At 38.6% G+C, this 20531-nt stretch overlaps 1 pseudogene; it reads right to left on the reverse strand.

The window, feature by feature from the left end:
• Positions 1-15411: 15411 nt before the first annotated feature.
• LOC131255096 (uncharacterized) lies at positions 15412-20182 on the reverse strand (annotated as a pseudogene).
• Positions 20183-20531: the final 349 nt, after the last annotated feature.

A 20531-nucleotide genomic window follows, 5' to 3' on the forward strand; every position in this document is an offset into this window, starting at 1 on the left:
AGTATCAAAGTTTTCATCTAAATTCGTTGGTGGGAGCAGGTACCGGTGTAGAAATTTCCTTGCGGTCAACTCCATTGATCGTGGGACCCACTTGTATGGAAAGTGTTGGGTGAGAATGCCAACAGAGACCATAGTGGGATTCGTTTGAAAATCGTATATTGAACAGGAAGCTATTTGATACTCTGGCTGCATACTACGCTTGATACACGTACGCTTAGAAATTGTACACGAGGGATATGATTAATGATATACAAACCAACCAAATTGTGGGATACACTGTTACTAAGCCACATTCCCAAAATCGTACTGTTTGAAAGATTCAAACTTATGATTCATGGAAAGTTGTTTGTTGAAATAAGACCATTGGATATTTTTCATTTTAATCATCTAATATATGTCCACCAATCTGATGGTGATCAGGTGATCCGTTAAGTGTGGCTTGCGGTTCATGATACATGTAAACTGGGGACACTTCAATTTAAATAGCTCCAAGCCATGTTTGCAATATATATTTCTAGGTGCCTGTGCATCGTCCATCACCCTTAGCCAGCGTATAAAAAAGGATTTCATTTTTTCATTTGAGAAATATAGGATATTCAAGAGTGGACACAGGTTCTCATAGGTACCCTTCCACTACCCCAAAAGATGTTGTACTGTTTGTGTTTGTAATGCATGCATACAGGCTGGCCTGGATATTTTTGGGAGCATGAAATTCTTTTAACTGACTGCCCCTTGTCAACTTGGCAAGAGAACAAGATAGTGGAACTTCGCATGATATTATATTTTTTTAATTTTTTTAATTTAGATTTATTCATTTTGTCAACTGTTGGAACGTACCAGGAAGTGTCAATAATGCAGCCCAAGTTGGAATAGTGGAAGAATATCTAATGACTTTCTTAATTCACATAAAAAAAATACTAGGTAATTTGTCTTCTTTATTTTCAAGATATGTATGTTGTTTCTATCTTCTGAGGCTATAGGATATATCGGTTTGGATTTTATAGTACCTCAAACAGTAATATTAGTAGAAATACTTCTTAAAACATTCAGCAATGTTTACGGGGGACATCAATGTCTACAATTACCCAATCATAGCAACATACTGGAGCTTAGGTGAAGATGTCAACTTTCCGATGGCTCAGTGGCACATGCATAGTTTTCTTAATGTATATAGATAATAACTAGTCCATACATGGTTTTAGAGTAGAATTTTTAATCTAAGTTACTAATATAGCACATCTCTAGACCCTAAACTTAACCTAAACTTATAATTTCTTATTTTTTGACCCCTTTACGAATCATAAGAGTCTTAGGTATCTATTCTCTTATAAGGATTTGAATATGAGACAGTAAAGATGGGTTGAATTCCTAAAGGATTATGACTTCGAATTGTCATATCACCTAGGCAAATTGTATCAGATGCTCTTAGCAGGAAGTAGCATAAGCAACAATTTCTAGCAGGATTAATGGTCCAAGGATAGAGAATGCTAGATTATGTGATGGAGTTCGATGTTGAGCTATGGTATCAAGAGTGACGTGTTCGCCTATGTTAATCTTGAAACAAACGTTAAATGAATGAATTATAGAAGCCCAAGAACGTGATGAATACTTATTGAAAATTGTGACTAAGCACTAAAGTAAGGATGCATCAGAATGGGAAGTATGGGAAGACAAAGGGATTCGATATCCCAACCATTTTTGTATACCAAATATCCTAGAATTGAAGGAAGAAAATTTGAAGCAAGCACACATGACTAAATTTATCATTCATCTAGGAGGTATTCCAAGATGTATCAAGATGTGAAGCGTTTGTTCTGTTGGCTAAACATGAATAAAGGTATTAAAATTGCATCAGGTGGGCTGCAATGCGTCTAAGTGCAGAATATGGTGGAGCTATAGAATGTAAGGTAAGTCCTATAGAGGAGTAATTAGGACCGATTAAAAATTATACCTATTAAAAACATTAATTGTCTAACTTAAACTAATTTGCGATTAAATTAAGTAAGGCAATATAACTTTAAGGCTTCCAAGCCAGTAGAGGGTCCAATCACATGGGCTACATTAGATATGCAAGTTAAGCAATTAGCCTATATAGGATGGTGTATATGAGTGTGTGAGATGTACTACCTATCAATTACTAAGCATTTATCTAATCATGCTAGCATAATGTAAACATTCAAAACCATAATCATAATTAAACAATTGTGTAAATGATAATCCCAAACATGATCATATATAGTAGTTCGACTACGTGCCTACTCCACTCCCGGAATACGCACTCAACCCATGAGTGTACCGAATTTCACTATTAGATATTTTAAATCAGGTTCACCTCAAACTTTTACAACCATACACAAAGACTCTAAAGTTTATCCCCTACACATCTTACCAAAGCACCCAACTCATTTAAGCCCTACAAAAGAGTTAAGGTCCTACACAAGAACCTAAAATTTAAACTCCACCCTAGAGTCAAGGTCCTACACAAGAACCCGAAGCGTATTCTCCCAATGGAGACCTACACGATGACTTCTTGTTAGTTTTTCCTTAGGCTACCCAACAACCTTGGTCTTATGCAAGAACCATGGATTTATGCCCTACGGAAGAACCTAGATGATCGAGTTTGAACACAAACTCTTGAGCTCCAACCTACATAAGGAAGAATCACAAACTTGGACTCTTAGACATGACCCTTACTTGTCGGATTGAATCCATTTCACTGCTCCTCTTGGGTCACTTGATCTCTGCTTTCCTGTGCTTCAATTATCTTCTCGATGCTCCCTGATCATGTTATTGCTGCTTCGCCACGGCTTCAGCTCCACGATCATCACCTTGCTTTTGATGCTCCAATGAGATGCCTAAGGTGAAGGTGTGGGTTGAATCTCCTACAACTAATGGGTAGTTGGTTTCCTAGGGGATTCAACTAAATGGGCTCCTAGAATATCAGGACAATCGTATTCCAAGATTGCTCAAGTCCAAACTTTAGGAAATGGAGGAGTTCAAACACATCTCTAATGGTGAGGTTGGAATCCTCGTTAGAGTTAAAATCTCAAGGGAGATTGCTTGAAACTCATAGGAATAGATGCATAGGGTGAGGGATTTGCCTATATGATTACCTTACTTCTGGTTGCTCCAAAAACCTATCATTAAGTCCAAGGACCGAATCCCCTTTATAAATAGTTCGAGCTTCAACATTCAAATAACGAGTAGACTTCGGTCATGTCGATGTCATCGTAGGGTCTTTGATGTACAGGTGTGTCACTGGCACATGTGGGTTGTTTATGTTGGACTCTTGACTTCATGGACTTCGGTACTGTGTAGAGGCGACCAAAAAAATGGGGTGAATTTAAAAGCTCAGAGTGACCCACATTGGAAATAATTGTGTCTGTGACAACCATTTGAAATATTTGTATGGCCACAGTTTCATATCAAGCTAAGTTTTCGTTGTTTTAACTTCATCCTAGGGGGAATGACCTTATAAACAATTTGGATGGTATATAATCATCAAGGTAAATCTCAGAAAGGTTTCAACAGTAAGAAACTCTTTCCTTGACTTTTCATCTCATACGCCCACTTGATTTTTAGATACACCTTAATTTTATAGTCTCATGTCGTAAAATGAGCTCTCACCATGGATAAACGGTGTGAATTTCTCACAAATATCATGGTGTGTCCCACGTAGCATCCGCATAAACTATCCTTTTCAGCTATATTTTGATGTGGAAATTTGAAGCCATTATCACTATCTGGTGCCGGAACGCGGATTAGTCGTGACCTAGAACCAGCCAGGTGGGTGCAACCCTGACCATGGCGCCCAACCTGATGTATGCATTTTATATCCAAGCTGAGGATCCGTTTTTCTGGCTTAATTCGGGATGTGGTCCAGAAAATGAATCAGATACAAATCATAGGTAGACTACACCACAGGAAAAAATGTTCATTGTACGGTTACCAATTAAAACTCTTAGAGACCTCCATAATGCTTATTTGCCATCTGATCCAATGTATTGATGAGGTTATGATAGACTTGGAAGGAAAAAAAAAATATTTCAGCTTAAAACACAGATATCAACTTGATCCAAAACTCTTGGCAGCCCACAAAAAGTTTTTAATGGTCAATCACCACTCTTTCCTATGGTGTGGTTTACCTGTGACTTGCATTAGCTTAAGTTTTTGGACCATGCCATAAAATAAGCTAGAAAAATGGGTGGACATTGTAGATATACCACGAATACATCAAGGTGGGCCCCACGGTCAGGATCACACCAACGTGTCTGGTCCTGGGTCGCAACTAATCTGCAGTCTTTGTACCTGGTGCGTCTTGGTAAGGTTGGGAAGAAGTCATCACGTGAGGTACACGTTGAAAGAGAGTCTTAAAGTGACTTGGACTTTGAAATCTATATAAGCATCGATGGCTACGAATCAATGGCACTCAGGAGGAATAAATTAAAAAAATAGGTTTGATTAAGGGACTTTTTGGGTGCCACCCAATAAGGGAGTTTTTTAATTTATGTAAATTAATAAGTTATAAGCTAGCATGGAACTATTATAAAATTAACTTATGTAATGAAAGTTACTTATAAGTTTTTATATCTTTTGTTTTTCAACTTCTAACTTTTCTATTTATCTCTCTCCATGTGATGTGATGGGTGGTTCATATCAAAAGAAGCCCCATCCACATCAAAGTTGTGGCTTAAATGATAGACGGTTCACATCAAAGGTGAGCCCCACATTATGGATGATGCACATCAAGGTAAACCCACATAATGGATTGTCCATGTCAAAGAGGCCCCTAATGATGAATGGTCCACAGCCAAAGTAGGGCCCAGATGATAGATGGCCCACATCGAAGGTGGGGCCCACACAAATGGATGGTCCATATTAAAGGTGGGCTCCACATGAGGGGCAGTGAATATTGAAGGTGGGCCACACATGGTGGACAATAATTGAACATGAACCCCACATGATGGAGAGAATGTAAATCTATAAATGGTGGAATTAAAGGACCGTAGGGTGATTCACAGATGGGGATCGAGAAAATTGAACTCAAATCTGTCCTTAGTTTAGATGCCATCACTATAAGACTAATGTCATAGTCTTCTACACCTTATCCCCTTAGAGGCACTAGGATGGAAATAGAAGCTTTAGACATGTGTGAGATTGGGGACGCAGCCTTATTTTTATAATTGTGAGAGTTAAGAAATTTAAAACTCATCGAAACTCCTCTCTCAGGCTCTACACGAATTTAACAATCTTAATCCAACTAGAATGTTGTGCGTGCAACACATCCGTAGCACACCGCTCCTTATACAATTTTAGATTAATCACAACTGGAGTGGAGTCCACCAATATGCCCGATCACATTATCCAAACCTTAAGGATATCTAGATAGTTGATCAATTAGGCCCACCTTATAAAATTCTTATATTCTCTCACTTGATCCAAATTGATTAATGTCAAGATTAAATTTTGAAAACATATTTTAATTTTAAAGAAAACATCTAAATAATTAACCAATGCATTTGTTAAATAATACAAACAACGCTTCTACAATCGGGTCCATCAAGACCACTAATATTGAATCACAGTAGCCATCACAATATTTAATTTTGGTAAAATGAGACTAAGTACGGTCACAAATACCATCAAGCTTCACAACATAGATCATGGACTAGAAAGTATGGTATGAGGATTACACACGTAATGTGATCACACGTGTCTATCCTTAAGAAGTTTATGAACTTTCAAATATCTTCAACGAGATAAGACTTTAATTTTACTTAAAATAATTTACGTATATACAAAAAGAAAAAGAAAAAACAGAAACTAACTTTATATCAGAATCTTCAAAATTTATAAATAAGATCTTTTTAATGTCTATAAAAATAAACACACTCAACTTCCACTAACTGAATAAATATGTGGGGTTAATGATTCTCATGGATGTTACATGATCCTCAAATGGCGTAATAGATAGCCCTTTAGTGAGTGGATTCGCAATTATCTACTTAGTGTCGATGAACTCCACAGACATTATATGATTCTAAACTATTCCCTTCACAACAAGATACTTGATGTCGATAGGTTTTGACCTTGATGAATGCTTATTATTACTAGAGAAGAAAATCGCAGTTGAGTTATCACAAAAGATTCTAAATGATTTCAGGATATGCTCCAATACCCACAAATCTAAGAAAAAATGTTGTAACTATAGTGTCTAATTTGATACTCCATGACAAGCAATGAACTCAGGTTCCATGGTGGATGAGGTCGTCATCTTGTTTTACGTTTTTTCAAGATACAGTCCCACTAACCATCATGAACATGTAGCTTGAGGTGGACTTCTTTGTATGAACGCATCCAACATAATCTTTATCTAAGTATCCAACCAATTCTAAATGATCATTACCTTTAATATGTGAGTATGCACTCTTTGTCCCTTGTTTGTAGCACAACACCTTTGCAGTCATCCAATGTTACATTCCTGGATTAGAGAAATGCATGGCCAACATTCCATTTACATAGGAAATATCTGGTCACGTGCATACATGAGCATATACTATGCTCCTTACTATTGATAGGTACGAAAAATCTTTCATTCGATTCTTGTCAAAATCATTCTTAGGAGACTAGGCTTGGGATGTAGGCTTTTTCTTTTTTTCTCTTTTTTTTTTTTTTCTCCTTGTTGTGTTGAGGCCCCATTTGTCTCTTAATTATTTCTATTGTTGGGTTATTGCCATTTGTTGATAACAAGGGAGCTTCCTTTCTTGCCTACTAAAGAAAAAGATAATCTTCTTGTTGACATCATTTAAACTAATATGTTAATTAATTTATCCTAATTAGGAACTTGAACATGGGTCCACTTTTTCCTAAGAGAAATAAACCAAAGATGATTATTTCTGCAAAACCTATATTCTGAACCTATAGTAAACAATCAGTTATATAATGTATACTTTAACTATCACATACCTCTTATGACCTACCAATTGTCCTTGGAAAACAATATGAATCAAAGAGAAGTGTAAAAATTATGATATCAATAAGTGTTTAAATTCCAATTAATGGTTGACAATAAACCCCTCCTTGCACAAGTTCCCAGGCTTCAATGAATCATTCACAAAATTTTGACAAAACTTAGATAGATGAACAATTCTAGGTAGTTGTAATTGAAAAAATTGCCACCATCACAGAAAGATTACCAGGAACTTTTTTAGATTCAAACAAAAAAGAATTCTCTTGATAATCTAAAGTTCCATCGGCGAAATGAAATAGATGTTAGGGCGTGTGATAAAAAGAGCCAACGGATAGCTTCACCATGGTCGATATAATTGAGAGTAAAAAAGAGAAACCTAAACATCATCACCACTTGTTTGTCAAAAAAAAAAAAATCAAGTATGAAAATAGACACAAGAATCAAGACGAGAATATATAAAGCTATTGCAGAATTAGTATCAATTACTTTGTGTGTGGAAAATTAGGATATCATGGGATATAGGGCCATCATCAAAAGAAATGCTTGTCTAAATGTCAAATCGAGCAAATTAGTAAAGAGCAAAATGTAGTAATAGTCTTTAAAGTGAATATAAGGAAAGTGCTATGGATAGCTAATAAATTGTCTCCAGGGATTGTTTGGATTTGGGCAAAGTTGTATCTCAACTAGTAGTCATGAAAAGCCATGCGTGTCTATTGTTTGTCGACTCCCTTATGCTTAGGAACCAATACAGATTTGAACGAGTAATAGATTTGTGATTGTGGGTTCCAGTCCTTGCCCGAGTGGTAGACTTCGAGGAGTTTCAACACGAGGTCTTGGGTTCGAAACCCATAGGTGGTGAAATCCCACTAGGCCATGAGTGGGTGTGTGGTGGGTGCATGAGTAAAAAAAAAAAAAAAAGGATTTGTGATTGTGTTGACTATGGATTAGGTGTCCCTAGTTGAGAGGTGAACTACTTGCCCATAGGGGTGTCAATGGGCTGGGCTCAGGTTTGAAAAATCAGATTTTTAAATAAGGCCAGCCAAACGGCCTGGCTCGAAACAGTTCTAAATTCGAGACCTACCCCAGGCTTGGCCAGTTGACAGCCCTACTTGTTGATGACATTATATAATTTTGGTGCATATGATGATCATATTTTTCTAGGCACATGTGTGACATGTTTCAATGTACTGATCAGTATTTGAATGCTAAGTTTAGGCATCCCTCTTGTGCATATATAACATGGTCAATTTTTAAGAAGTAAAAAAATGTAGCACACCTGTCGAATAACACATAAGCATAAGTGTGTAACCATTTTAATTTCTCCACATGTTTCCCAATGTATCTTGATCTTTGTGTGTTTGACAAACAATGAACAGAACACTAGTCAACGACAACATGCTCATGACCAAATCCAAGTATGCCTTGAAGTCCAAAAACTCATGGACAACAACTACATGGTGGCAATGAGCCAGGCTAGGGTTGGCCCTAGTCTCCAAAGCTCCAGCGGGTGGACCTAGCTCAAATCAAGTTAAAAAGGTCGTGGCCCTTTTAGTCCTGGTCCAACACAACAACCCTTGTAACAAAAGGGGTGAAATGGTGGAGGATTTAAAATGTTCTAATCTAAGAATTTTTAGAGGTATTCCTCTTAACCATGACGAGTCCAGCTAAGGATTGGTTTTGATAACTGAAATGTAATTAAGAGTGACTTTAAATTACACATGTGCCTTGAATTGGAGTCAATTGTAAAAGATTTAGAGACCGTTAATTCCTTTGTGCATAATGTGGATGGCCAACATAATGATTGGACCGTCCAGCAAGCTGGGCCTTGTCATTTGTCAAAAGCCCACATGGCCCAGCCCAAACACCATACAGTAAACATGAAGTGGTACACTTAATGGGCTGTTTGGATTCCACACATACATTGTTGTGGACCCCACAGAAGTTTGTGTAAATGGAAATCCTGGTACCGTGAACGTTAGGCAACCTGCACCGAATGCATGGTTTGGACTCTACGCACACATTACAGTGGACTCTACAGAAGCTCGACTGCATTGGAATTCACATAAGTTCCAAGAAGGTATGTAATCATTCCCCCTTGAGATCAAAGCCATTATGTATTTTCTGATTCCAAGGTTAAAGCTACTCCTAATCTCACATGTTCAACTGGATGAGAGTCTCATTAGCCTCAATATATGATCATCTCATTAAGTAAAGATGAATAATCACTGACATCCCATCCGTTAATTTTGTTTGATGTGTCCAAACCCGACTAAAAGTCCGTTTGGATGAAACCTCTAGAAAAGGAGGTTCTCACAATTGTCACCGTACTTAAAATAGACAAATACTCTAGTGCTGGATACTTGGACAGTTCAGTCCACTCATCCAGACCGTTCATTACATCCAACAAACTTTTCATAGAGTACAATGGAAACATCACACCAATCCGAAAAAATATTAACCATTCAATCAATGGCCCATAATATGGACAGTCAAGATTGTTTACATAAAAATAAGTCTAATCAACAATCTGATTCATCTGTTTGTTAGGGCCCATCACGGATTGCATATGATTCCAAAGAATCATTTTTGTTTGGAAATCATAACTATCCATTCACGCCTTGGAAAAGGGATGGCTACAGAAAATAAGGCTAAATCAAGAATGGATTGGACCATCTAATCAGTGAAATTTTTGTGTGGTGATCCCTGAAATGTGTTTCAAGTTTAATAGACAGTTCAGATCGATCAGTGGCCTGTCCAAGTGAACAAATGCAACTAGGAGCACTATAACTTACCGTGCACTGAAAAAGCATTGAAGCATTTCTCTTTAAAATAAAAGATAAAACTAGCTGATTAGCTCCAAATCATAGGACCAGAATCAGACCTGATTTTGACACTTTGGACAACCAAAGATCCCCATGTCATGCATGTCTAGCATTTGGGCCATGCCAAACAAAGAAGGGCTCATCATGCGGATCACTTTGTAGAAAAATCAGGCTAGTCCACACTTAAGGTGAGACACATGTACACCAAATCAGACCACCCGGGCGTCCAATTTAAACCATCTATTCTCACAATACAGTGTACCCCACCGACGAGCAGACCATCCTGATTTTTTTGTCAGGGAATCATGGTGGGACCCACTTTACACAGTTTGGGCATCCTCCACATTTAACACACAGGCATATTTACTGCAGTTGACAACCTTGATCGAGAGATTTGTAATTAAATCCATGATTAACATAAAGTAAAACATGAATGAAAAAAAAAAAAAAAAAAACATTATTAATATCCTCATATTTCCTAGTAAAATTGCAACTCCCTCCATTTAAAAACATAAATAAATTACATTCTCATACATTCAACTGATTGAAAGCCTTTATTAATCAAACCACCTTACTCTTTCTTCCCACTTCCAACCATCAAACTCATACATGATCATCAACTTCCCTTAAGTTAGAAAATGACTATTAGATGAAGCCCATGATTTAAACCTCTAGGACTTTTCTTAAGCATCAGAAGACTATATTCAAACCTTCGTATGAATAAATGTCTTTATTATCCCCATCATCTCGCTCCTCGGAAACCGCCCAAGACACCCCCTTGCAGCTGCTATCTCATCACATTCACTAACTGAATCACCACCAAAAGCCTTACTCTTCTCTCTTTGGTTCAACTCTGACACCTCAAAATCTTCCCTAAGGTCTTCGCCGGCCTCAACTGAAGGAAGTGGGATTGCATCAAGGGGAGTTCCCATCACAACAACCTTGTTGGCTTTACAAAGCCTTAGAACCATACACCACAAAGATAGAAATGAACACCTTTTGTATTGAAATAGTTTTCTTCTTGCTTTTTCACTTTGCTTACATTGAACGTACAGTGCCGCACTTGTTTCCATAGTAACTTGCTACCATGTGAAATACCTATTCCACTGGCCACAACACATGGAAATTCCAATAACCATAACATGTGGCGGTTCAAATGGCATGAAAATGCCAGAGGTTGCTGGAGCATTAGAATCGTCCATTTGGTTTGGACGTTCCAACACTCCCCTTCAAATCAAAACCAATTTTATTCCAAGCATTGACCTTAGTTGTCTAAATGTATTAGTAGGTAATGCCTTAGTGAATATGTCCACGACCTGTTCAGTGGTGTGACAATACTCCAATCTCACCACTTTCTGCTTCACTTGATCTCTGAAAAAATGGTATCGAGTATCGATGTGCTTGCTCCTTCCATGTTGCACCGAATTTTTTGAAAACTCAATTGCTGACTTGTTATCCACATATATAATTGTGGATCCTTCTTGTGGATGCTTCTGCTCCTTTAACAGGTTTCTCAACCAAATCGCCTCATAGACCATGGATGATGCTACCACGTACTCTGCTTCACATGTAGACAAAGCAACAACACTTTACTTCTTTGAGTTCCATGTGAAAGCAGTCAATCCAAGATATAAAACATATCCCATGGTGCTTTTCCTTTCATCTTGGTCACCTCCCCAATCACTGTCTGAGTATCCATACAACATTACTTCATCTTCGTATGGATAGAAAAGACTAAACTTCATTGTTCCTTTGACATACCTGAGGATTCTTTTTGTGGCTAGCCAGTGTGATTCTTTTGGCGTTTCCATGTACTTGCTTAGAAGTCCAATACTGTAGGCGATATCCTGCCTTATGATTGTGAGATACCTTAGGTTTCCAATCAGACTCTTGAACAGAGTCGAGTTCATGCTTCTTCCTTCTCCTTCTTTTATCAACTTAAGGCCTGTTGCTACAGGCATGTTTATGGCATTGCAATCGGCCATCTTGAACTTTTCAAGTAATTCATTGGCATACTTCTTCTGAGATATATAGATGCTACCATGTTGTTGCTTCACTTCAATGCCTAGAAAAAAGGACATCAGACCCCCCGTCAGTCATCTCGAACTCCTTAAACACGACCTTCTTGAATTCATCAAACATCGGTCGGCTGTTTCCTATAAATAGCAAGTCATCAACATAAAGACATGCTATGAGCATATCACTATGAGCATTCTTTTTTCTGTAAACTGCATGCTCATATGGACATTGGGCGAAGTCGTTCTCTTGAAGATAGTTGTCGATGCATACATTCCAAGCACGTGAAGCTTGTTTCAACCCATAGAGGGCTTTCTTCAATCGATACACCTTGTGTTCCTCCCCTTGCATAACAAAGCCTTCAGGCTAGTAAACATAGACCTCTTCTTCCAGAATTTCATTCAAGAATATAGATTTCACATCCGGTTGGTAGATCATCCAACTATGATGGGCTGCAAGGGAGATAATCATCCTCACAATGTCAAGGCGAACAACAGGAGCGAAGACTTCTTCATAGTCCACCCCGTACTTCTGTTTGTAGCCCTTTACTACGAGCCTGCCTTGTAGCGATCGATCTCACCATCAGCATTTCGCTTAATCTTGTACACCCATTTGAGACCAATGGTCCTCTGGCCTTTAGGGAGTGAGATCAGCTCCCATGTGTGATTATTCTCGATAGCATGGATCTCTTCTTCCATAGCCTTTCTCCAACATTCTTCATTCAGGACCTCTTTAAATGTAAGAGACTCATGATCAACATATAGATAGAATAAATTTACTTCTTCAGTTCCTGTATATATGTCATTGAGGCTTCTCATTTTGATCGGAGCCATGGGTGAGGGAGAATTGGACGAAGACGTGCTGGCTGAATTTTGATTTGATGAAGTACTTCTAGGATAGATGGAACGTACTCCTAGACTTCTGCGATCCAAAGGGGGTGATGTGGGTATCTGCTCCTAATTCACATGCCTATCTTCTTCATATTCTTCGGCCTCGACCTGATTTCCTTTGGCAGAATCTTCCTGGCTCCACTTCCAGGCTTCTTCCTCATAGAACACCACATCTCTACTTACCACCACCTTATTAGTTAGTGGGTTGTAGAGCTTGTACGCCTTCAATGCTTCACTGTAGCTAATGAAGATGCACTTCTCACCACGATCATCAAGCTTCTTTATTCTCGCTTCCGGAACTTGAGCATAGGTGACACACCCAAAGATTTTAAGGTGTGCCACACTTGGCTTGTATCCACTCTATGCTTCCTGTGGTGTCTTGAATCTGACACTCTTAGTCAGATACCTATTGAGCAGATAGGCAGTACATGCAACTGTCTCTGCCCAGAAATTCTTCGGTAGACTTTTTTCCTTCAGCATGGCCCTTGTCATGTCGAGAATGGTACGGTTTTTTCATTCCACAATTCCATTCTACTGTAGTGTGTAGGCTGTAGTGTGTTGTTGCTTGATTCCTTGATCCCTGCAATACTCTCGAAAAGCTTTTGAGGTGTACTTTTCACCTCTGTTAGATCTCGAAGGGTTTTAATTTTAAGACCACTTTCTTTTTTAACAAGGGCCTTAAAATTTTTAAAAATAGTAAAAGTAGCAGACTTTTCTTTAATTACATACACCCACAATTTTCTACTAAAATCGTCAATGAAGATAATAAAAGTATTTATTACCTCCAAGAGAGATTGGCTCTAATGGTCCATAGATGTCAGTGTGAACAAATGTAATGGTTCTCTTGCTCTTTGGGATACTCCACTCAGAAAGAATTTCCATTGTTGTTTCCCAAGTGTGCACTCTTCACACACTTGTTCTGGAGCTTTAATGGTAGGCAAGCCATATACCATGCTTGATGACAATAGAAGTTTCAGGCCATTGAAATTTAGATGGCCAAAGCGAAGATGCCATGTCCAAGAATCATTCTTTACTTTTCCATAAAAATACTTCTCGAGCATTATGTTTATATAGAGCGAAAATATACGATTCTTCGCCATGTGGACTTTCGTAATCAAATGTTCATGCATATCTCTTATGGAAAGAGAAGAATTCTCCATGTGTAAAACATACCCTTTTGAGTTGTCCGAGACTCAGTATATAACTTTTCATGTTGGGCACGTAGTACACATTGGAGATGTAGTTTGGAACACCATTCTTCTGAAAGATTTTGATTTTGCCTTTACCTTTCACCAGTATCTTTGACAAGTCGTCGAATGTCACATCACCATGAACTCCTTTTGTGAGTTCTTTAAATAGACTTCTGTTCCTGCACATGTGATTACTTGCACTTGTGTCGAGATACCATACATCTGGTCGATCACAACATTTTTCTTGTGCAAGGAGCACTGTAGAGTCTTCCTGGTCATGACTCGATGTTTCAGCATAGTTGGATCGTTCATCGTGACCCACTGGCTTGCTCCAACAATCCGAGGCATAATGGCCGAATTTGTTGCAATTCCGGCACTGAATATTTCTCATATTTCCTCGACCACATATGGATCGGCCTCTACCATTCCCTCTTCCATGGAAATTGGTAAATTTTTGTTGATTTTGTGGATGGTTCAGATGATATCCACTTTCTCTTCCTCTTGCATTAGTGTTGGTGCCGCGACCTCCACGATTTGTATGACCACTACTTTGGTCATCTAGAGTCAACTTAGACTCTAAGGCATGTTCCAATGTCGATACATTATTTTTCTGCATTCGTTGCTCGTGCACTTGCAACAATCCCATCAACTCTTCGATGGACAACTTTTCCAAGTCCTTCGATTTTTCAAGAGCCACAACTACATGCTCGAATTTGGTTGTGAGATATCGGAGTATTTTTTCTACTACCCGAATATTTTCAAAATTTTCGCCATTTCTTTTTAAATTGTTAACTATAACAAGCAATTTTTTAAAAATAGTCTGAAATGGACTCACCTTCCTTCATAAGTGCAACTTCAAACTCGGCTTCAAGGGTTTGGAGTCGAACCCTCCTGACACGATCAACACCCTTGAATATGGTGCTAAGACTCTCCCATGATTGCTTGCATGTCATAGCTTTGGCGATTCATTCAAAGGTGGAGTCATCCAACCCTTGATATATAAAAAAATAAAGCTTTCTTGTCATTTTTCCTTTGATCTTTGAGAGCAATCTTTTGTTCGGCAGAATAGGAGGCTTCTTGCTCCGTTGTGGGTTCTACATACCCATCATTGACGATATTCCATAGATCTTGGGATCCGAACAAAGCCTTCATCTGGATGTACCAGTTTTCATAGTTATCCTTGGATAACTTTGGAATTTGCGGTTGGATCGAGGACGCCATCACTTCTTCACACCACGGATCAATGCCTTTTTCTTGACGTAGAAGTAGCAACACCTTGAACACACGATCTGCACCTTCAAACTATACCTGGTCCCACGTGATCGTCTATTTCTGATACCACTTTGTTGGCTTTACAAAGCCTTAGAACCGTACACCACAAAGATGGAAATGAACACCTTTTGTATTATTTTTCTACTTGCTTTTTCACTTTGCTTGCATTGAACGTACAGTGCCATACCTGTTTATATAGTAACTTGCTACCATGTGAAATACCTAATATGCCCTCGTTCCATTAACTACATTTAATCAATTTCTAACGTATGGAACCCACCAGCCACAACACGTGAAAATTGTGGAAATTCCAGTAGCCATAACAGCTGGCATTTCAAATGCCATGAAAATTCCAGAGGTCGCTGGAGCATCTGAACCGTCCATTTGGTTTGGACGTTCCAACGAGCCTCCCCACCCACTGCACTCATGTAGTCTTCTAACCGGCACAGCGCAAACGGGACAGGTTCAAAGCTTTGGTCCCCATACTCGACCGGTGTAAAATGATCTCTAGTGACACAAAGTAAGTATCGGAACTTTCCAGTCGGTTCCGCTTGCCAGAGGAGCCTGGCGATCTGACCGATTGCTCGGTCAACGGCTTCCAACCCACTTTCAACACACTCGCTTTATAATGGCCAGCGTCATCTATTGCCTGTAGAAATAGAGACCACCTATATGTTCAGATCGCTCAAATAGCATGTGCAGATTGCAAGGCATGGAGAAACTATTATAGTCATGTTAATCAGAGATATTACCATATTGGCCTATTTCATATCAGAGAGCACTGTAAATTATATTGCTCTTAGTTGCTTTGGGGCACGTAGACAGTCACTACAACAATTGGGACTTCGAGCGCCGGTTGTTATAATAACGGCGTTAATCAAGCGCCGATAAATTGATCTGTCGGAAAAAGCATTGGCGGCACTAGGTGAGTTTTAGCGGCGCTTGTTTGAGCGCCGCTCACTATAGTTTTTCCCGACGCGAATAAGCGCCGGTACAAATCGATTAGAGCGCCGCTAAAAGTGTTTTCTGAACACTTTTTCTAATGAAAAAACGCCATAAAATTTCTACACAAGTGCCGCTAAAAGCTTTTGTATATATTTGAGAGTCCCTAACATGCCAGTAATTTTTTTAAATTAATTTTTTTTATTATATATAATTCAATCGAAACCTGTATTTTTTAAATATTCGAAACATAAAAATGATGCCATACAAATAAAACTGAATATTAAACAAAATTTATATTACTAGACAATATATATATATATATATATATATATATATATATATATATATATATATATATATATATATATATATATATATATATATATTACAATAAATTAAAAATGGTTTTTAATATAAATAAATAAATAAAAACAAATCCATCTATCAAACAAAGTTCTTACCCTCTCTTGGACTTTCAAGCTCCTGTTGCTAAGGAAATGTTTGACAGTATCCACAATTCCTGAAGCAGTTAGGCTCTCATCTAGAGGCAGCTTCTCAAGTGCTCCTAGCACTGCACCATTGATTCTTCCACAGAAGTGTCACTTGTGCCACCACTACACTTTTGAGCTTCCTAGAGCCATTGGTTGAGAAACCTATGCCCGTCTAACTGAAAAAAATGATTAAGGCAACCATTCTTCTCTATCGTTGACAAGGTACTTGCTACAATTGACATCCTTGAGGGCCTTTCGGTGCACAAACTTGACCATGTTCCCACATCTGAGAGCTTCATTAATGACCTTCAATTAAAAAACATTAAAAATCATACACATCATTGGAAACAGGTTAGAAAGTGAGAAAAATAATAATAAAAAGAACAAGGACAGGTAGAAAAAGCAATAAACAAAAGTGTTAATCTAGCATGTGTTTTGCACCATTCATTAAAAGTAGGCTGATCCACTACAAAGCTTTTTAGCTTGAGTTTGACCTACAATTCTAGGTGTGGGCCCATTTTGATTTGTGTGTGACATCCAATCTAATTAACTACCTTTGGACCTCTTCATGTTCTCCTTGGCACTCAAAAGAAACTCAGGTGGCTGTGGTGTGGCCCACCTGATCATTCAATAAGTTAAAATCATCAGGATATGATCCATCCACATTGGGGCCACGTGTACCATCTATCCAATCACTACCATTTAAGAAACCAATATAAAGTCATATATTAATCTATAGCCCTTAATTTAAAAGATTAGAAAGTTACACTTACATGTTGAGTAAACTCCATTTTCTTGTAGTCATCCCAGTTCAAGTACTCTTCTTTTCCTTTCACATTTCTTATACTTTCATGCTCTGACTGCAGTCCAATGAGTTGATCCAGACCCTTCCTTAGATCCAATGCACATTTCAGGACTGCCAGGCCAAATCAAGGATGGTTTGGATCATCTGATTAGTGTGATTTTTGCATGGTAGTCCACAAAATGTGTTCTGGAGTTAATGGATAGTTCGGATTGACCAATTAGACTGTCCAAGCGAACAGATACAACTAGGAGCAATACAACTTGCAGTGAATTGAGAGCACTGGAGAATTCCTCACATCAAAAAGTTGAATTGTGCAACTGGTGACGTAAATGGATAGGGATGTGGAACAGATTTCAGATGATTAATGCAAATCTGGGTGTCATTTTAATGTCATTTTCCTTCCGTCCACACAATGAAGAGGATGAAAACATAGAAGAAAAATCCTAAAAAGAGAAATGTTGCTTGTTCTGGGATTGGAAAAGTTATTCGAGGTTTGCTAGCCCCACATGCAGCCAACATGCTAAACTAGCATGTGTTAGACATCTGAACCATGCAAAACTTGGAAGCCACCATTCAGATGATCCAACTCAAAAGAAAACTAGATTAGACCCACTCAGCAGGCGGGTAACAAGCATATGTAGTGAGTGGACTGTCGGCAAGTTTCTTCAAAACATTCATTGCTTTCATTGAGCGGTTGCCAGCCAAATGAGTGGACTGGCCTGATTTTTGTTCAAGGTCATCATCATGGTAAGACCTACCTTCTGCGAGACTAAAATGTCCAGCACATACCAGATCGGCATGTGAGCTTCATGTAGAGAGGCGGCATGTTGGGCTATGGATGAAGATTAGATTAAACACTTAAGTAGAAGTGCAATGCCCACAAGAAAAACTGAAATTTGTTTAAAAATCATTGGAAAAGATTAAAAATATAAAAGCTAAGGATGATATTGGACACTACCATAATGTGCTAGGTCACTCCAACAAGGCATCAAAGATGACCATTAAAGATACCAATAAGATGATGCAGGTCCTGAAGCATGAAGCAATGCTACAACAAATTCAGGTGTCAGAGCAGGGAACTGTCTGTTAAAAAAATGTTAGCAAATATACAGAATTAGGAAGCACGAGCGGAAGCATGAGACTGAAATGCAATTCTAAGTTGGAGCAGGAAACAGAAATGTAATTCAAAGCAGGAGGACCACCTAGTTAGAAGGATTGTCCAGCTAACACAAAAAAAGCAAACTCTCAAATCATAGAAGGAAACAGAGAAGGGACAGAGAAATGCATAAAACAAAGAACACGTGTAATAAATAAAAGACAGCTGAAACAGAAAATAGCCACGTCACTCTGTTCAAGGTGAAATAGATTTCATCCCTGCTATGGCTACTCTCTTTTTGAACCCCACACTGCCCATATGTGCTAATGTGGTAGAGTCTATGCACGGTACATCAGGTGGGCACCAATGTGGATATAATGTGGCCCAAAAGGCCAGCCTGGTATAGTCCATACCTTTTTTATTTTTTCTTTTTTTGGTCATGCATGTGCGGTAGACCTGATTGACCCGAGCAGCCTGATTTTCAGGTCAAGGCACATATCCCCAGTGGGGCACACCATATGAACAACTTGAATCTTTCCAGGAGAGAAGAATTCACAACCCTACTCTTACAGGTAGCCATCACATTTCTCATTGCATTTTGAACCACAAAGCCTTTTCATGGTTGTTAGGAAAACAGGGAACAATAAAGGGATTATATAACTCAACAGTTACCACCTTTATGTGAAGGAAACCAAAATCATATCCATCTGTACGACCTGATTTCTGATCTTCCCCTCCAGGTACAAAAACATGAGGGCATGGCTGCAATGGAGCAGAAAGAGCTTTTGCAATAGCTGTTGCTTTGGAGGTTAAGAGTGTTCGATAATCTCCAGTTGCTCCAGGCGCTTCTAGAATATCGATTCCCAACGACAAGCCCAGCCCTGCGATAATCTTGGTTGGAGCTACCATGCATGGCCACAAACCATGCATCTGTTCAAATGCCGGAACCTGAAAAACATGAAAGCTGACACAAATTTGAGAAACTCCAGCCCTTTTACTACATGGCAACTCTTATTATTTCGTACGAAAGAAAAAGAACAATTTCAATCTAGTCAATGTTCAAGTGAATAGTTTATTATTTCATAAAATCCACAGAAGCACCATCGTTTCAAGCTAATCTAAATATTCTTTAGTCTGTGTTTGGCTGCACAAGTTAATTGACTTCCAAACATTCAGTTTAGTCAGGAACAAGTTAGACAATTAATGACATTTCCTAATTTTCATAATTGGGGAAGAAGCCCTCAGATTGCGGTTGCACAGGACTGCAATTTGGAGCTCAGAACATCAAAATTATTTGATACAGAACGAATTACAAGCTGATCAACTCCACGTTATCAAACTAACAATTGCAATACAAATTGATAGTTCATCCAAACCAATGTTTCAAAATAGAAACTGGGTCAACTGGGATTATCATTTTTCATCTGTGAAAAATAACAAAAGTATTTATCCATTGTGCTAGATGTGTGTTGGATGTTTAATCTGTTCATTCTACTATTTACAATTTTTTAATTTAAGCAAACATCCTGAGTTAGACAATTCAACCCAATTAGACTAAGTGTATGGACGGAATTGGCATATACATACATACATACATACATACACACACATATATATAGAGAGAGAGGAATGCTCACCTGCACACCTTAGGTGAGCACCTGTGAGCACCTTTGCAAATGTGTCATGGGCACAGAATCTGAATGGTCCACGTGATGCGGCACCCCTTGAAACTTTGCAAATGAAAGGTAGAACCAACATAAGTTCACACACGAGCTTCATCAGGTATTTTGTAAAATTTCAGGAAGAAAAGGATAAAACTTTAAAGACTTCAAAATGAGAAAAATCTTGCAAATGATTGTTAAATTACCTACTACTCCAGCCCATTACAGGTAGGGCAGTCAACAGGCCAGGTTCCGACCAGGGCGAGGTCTGTCCAAGCCTGTCCTGCAAGCCAAAACCTAGGCCCAAGTCCAGCCCAGGCCAGTGACGGGTCAAGACTAACAAGCCCAACCCCTGGCCATGATGTTTATGCAT

Source organism: Magnolia sinica, chromosome 9 (assembly GCF_029962835.1).
Source record: "Magnolia sinica isolate HGM2019 chromosome 9, MsV1, whole genome shotgun sequence".
In the NCBI taxonomy this organism is placed as follows: Eukaryota; Viridiplantae; Streptophyta; class Magnoliopsida; order Magnoliales; family Magnoliaceae; genus Magnolia; species Magnolia sinica.